This window comes from Tasmannia lanceolata, unplaced genomic scaffold (genome assembly GCF_043159265.1).
Source record: "Tasmannia lanceolata isolate RefF3 unplaced genomic scaffold, GAP_Taslan_0.1 ptg000008l, whole genome shotgun sequence".
In the NCBI taxonomy this organism is placed as follows: Eukaryota; Viridiplantae; Streptophyta; class Magnoliopsida; order Canellales; family Winteraceae; genus Tasmannia; species Tasmannia lanceolata.
This window is the reverse complement of record NW_027518685.1, coordinates 12,312,175-12,315,755: the sequence shown is the minus strand read 5'-3', so window position 1 is coordinate 12,315,755 and position 3,581 is coordinate 12,312,175. Positions and strand designations below refer to the sequence as shown.

At 41.4% G+C, this 3,581-nt stretch overlaps 1 pseudogene across 1 annotated transcript; it reads right to left on the bottom strand.

The window, feature by feature from the left end:
• LOC143882996 (uncharacterized) lies at window positions 1-3,581 on the bottom strand (annotated as a pseudogene). The gene is made up of 2 exons (XR_013252332.1): window positions 2,540-3,581; window positions 1-743 (listed from the first exon to the last, which is right to left on the bottom strand). The product of XR_013252332.1 is annotated as an uncharacterized LOC143882996 (transcript).

The window sequence follows — 3,581 nt, the reverse complement described above, 5'->3', positions numbered from 1 at the left end:
CAGAAATAGAAGAAAGGGGTGAAAAAGAGAAGACGAAGAGAAGAGAAGGTAGAATAGAAGAAGAGAAAGAAGAAGAAACATGTAGAGGGGGGAAGCCAATCCATTCAATTAATCATTCAAACTTAAAATCTATACTGCATAAGGCCTATATATAGGCAATGGAACTAAAATTCCATAGAAAATAAAAGCTCTAAAAATAACATGAAAAATAAAATCCTAGAAACTAAATAAAATGAAAAACTAAAAACATGTAAATAAATACTAATGGGCAAACATGCCACTTATTTGGCCTACTATCTTCATCACGCATTTTCTTTGGCCCCCGTCCTTCAACAAAAGAAACTGGAGCATCCTTTTAGAAAACTCACAGTCCGCACATTAGAGAAAGCCTATGAACTGCAAGTCGATTTCCTGATGTGCCTCACATGCACAAGCAAGGTCTTCGTACAACACTTCAGCAAACCACCAAGGTTCCAACCCATAGCTTGCTAGGCCTGGTAGGATGCCACGGGAGCAAACCACCAAGGATTGGACCAACCAAACGCTTAGACAGGAGTGCCCATCAAACGTGCTCTCCCAACATACTTTTGATGACAATGAGACGCAACCATTTGTGATGTTCCATTTTTACAAAAGAGTGTCTCCTTGACACCAGTCTCTGTAAAATTAGCCAAACCAAAACTTTGAGACTTGCTTCAACCCAATGAAACCTTTCTTCAATTTATCAACATATTCTCGACTATCTGCAATATAAAAACCTGGCGGCTGCTTAATAAATAATTCTAATTCAACGTCCCAAAACAGGAATGCATTTTTCACATCCAATTGATGAAGAGGCCATTCATATATATTTGCAAGGGCAACGATTAATGAAAAGAATATATGCCTTAAACAACTGAGTTGAATGTCTCATTGTAGTCAAGTCCAAATTTTTGGCTGAATCCCTTCGCAACATTACCAAACAATTTGTCACTCTTCCTCACCCTCCTAAATTCCATTCTACCTGTTAAATTGCATTGGCTTTCGAACCCCTCCAGTCCCCTCACTGTAGAGTTTTTTTCACCCAGGAGGGGCTCGAAAGTCAATTCATTATACAATAATCAAATCGTGACATACATTGCGACTTATTGCTTTTGTGGGAAGTGCTATATCCACCCCCTTTTATTACTTGTGAGTCAGACCCCCCTAGTGTATTTATGACTACTCTTTTACACTAGAGGGGCTGATCGAAGTAAAAAAAGTGTGAATATATCATTTCCCTAAAGCGTGACTATTATATTAGAGTGCGTTGATAGATATATCTTTGAGAATCCTTGCTTTGGATCTACTCTAGCGTAAAAATCATGCAAATCATCCATTCTCACAAAAGCATACTATTATTGTATAATGAATTGGCTTTCGAACCCCTCCAGGGTGAAAAACTCTACAGTGAGGGGACTGGAGGGGTTCGAAAGCCAATGCAATGGCACGGGTAGAATGGAATTTATGAGGGTGAGGAAGAGTGACGAATTGTTTGGTATTGGGATTTCGGACATAGAGTTGTGTTTGAAAATCATCCCAGCAGAGGAGCAATCCATTGCAAGAGCGGATAACCCTACAAGTAGAATGGCATGGCAATAAACTAAGTGTTGGATTTATTATAGGGAAACACGTGCCTTGCACAGTAGCGTAACATCTACGTTCATAGAAGAGGCCAGACATGGGTAGGGGTGATTTTCTCTCCGAAGAGAGAGATTTTGGAAATAAGACGGCAAAATTCTTTGGAAACGCTTTGGAATCTGAGGAGACAGGTGTTGGGCAATCGAGATATGATATCAATGACCACATCATCGGATAAAGCAACACTTCTCAACCTGCTACTTCTACTAGTTCTGTTAGTCTTATCAATGACGGTTAGTCTTATCTATGACTATCTCTCGTTCTTTGTAGAATCAATCAGTAAAAAACTAAGGTTTTCACACGTTAATAAAATCAAGGAGGTGAAGGACTTCCTCTTAGGAAGAAGAAGAAGAAGAAAGGAAAGAAGTAGTAAAGAAAAAACCTAGAAGAAAAGGCTGCGTACACTGAGAGAGATTCACGTTTTTCTCTTATAAATAGGGGAGATGATGAATTCACACGCCTTCTAGATGGGCAAGGCCAAGGTATGGTCAAAAGGTGAATTAGATCAACTATAACACATCCCAATTACATGGTAAAAGCTCAGACCAAAATCCTGATTTTTTCCTACTCAATTTTCACCCTGCATCATAGCAATCATAAAGTTTAATACTCTTTACTTGGACCATTCTACACAATCATTGAGCTCTACAGTTTAAGCATAAGAAAAGATAACCACACCTTGGCTTCTCCCAAACTTAACCCCATCAACCTACTCATGCCCCATCCATTTCTTTGTTGAATCAATCTCAGTTCGAAAATGTGAGAAGTGAGAACAGGTAAAACATTTATAATAACATTACAAGTCGAAATTCCACATTGAAGCACAACTAACTCTCTTCAGTTTTCAGCTTAAAGATGAGAAATCAATCATAAAGCGTACCTAGAGCACTAAAGTGAACAGATGAATCCTCAACCTCCTGCTTCTGGAAACTTTGCCTGCCTCCGGAATTCCTCATCAGCACCCCTCAAGAACTGATCCCATCCGCTCCCCGGGCTCATATCCAAGTAATCATGAGGAACCGCGGATTTCAACCAGGGGCGAACCCCACACCGGCTCTCAACAATCCTAAACTCAACACCCCCTCTCCTTCATTCCTAAAATTCTCCTCCAACTCCTCCCAACTGAACATCAATGGCAAAGTAAACCCACCCCAAGGATTAAAATCTATAACCTTCACCCGCCCATCCTTAGTAACATAAACATCAAACACATAGTCTTCCAATTCAAACTCTGACTTCAATTTCACCTCAAAGAATTCCCCAATAGACAACTCGAGATCAATCTTCTTTGCAATTAGGGCAGGGTAGAACATTGTAACCTCGCACTGGGATATTCCAACTAGACGGCGGAGGAGAGCAAAACAGCGGAACTCCATTTCCGGGCGGAGGGAAGGGTACCATTTTCGAAGGGCGAGGAAGAATTTAGAAGGGCGGGAGGTGGATTTATCGGAGCAGGAATTGAAAGCGTGGCAGAGATCATGAACTGCGATATCGGAGGATCGGAGAAGGAGACAAATCTCGGCGAAGGAAGTACACCGGAGGGTTCCTGTGGTGGAGATCCAAGCTGCATCGTTTGGAGCGCTCCAGTTTAGTTTGGGAAAGATTGCGCCGCCTAGGGTTTTGATTCTGATTATGAGTTTGATGGGATGATTGAATCAGAATCGAGGTTGTTGATTTTGCGGCAGGGGAGGGCATCTTCGCCGGAGATGGAAAGGGGGAGGAGGAATGGGCCGGAATCTTGGAGAAGGTATTGGATGAAGGATTCAGGGAGTTGGTGGATTAGGGTTTTGATGGAGAGGGATTTAAAGCGCGGGCACCATTCTTGGATTTGGCACCGCTTTACTTCTTCTTCCTTCATCTTCTGTCTGGTGTGGTTTTGAGAGAAGTGATAAATGGGGTTGATATCGTGTTTTTTTTTTTTT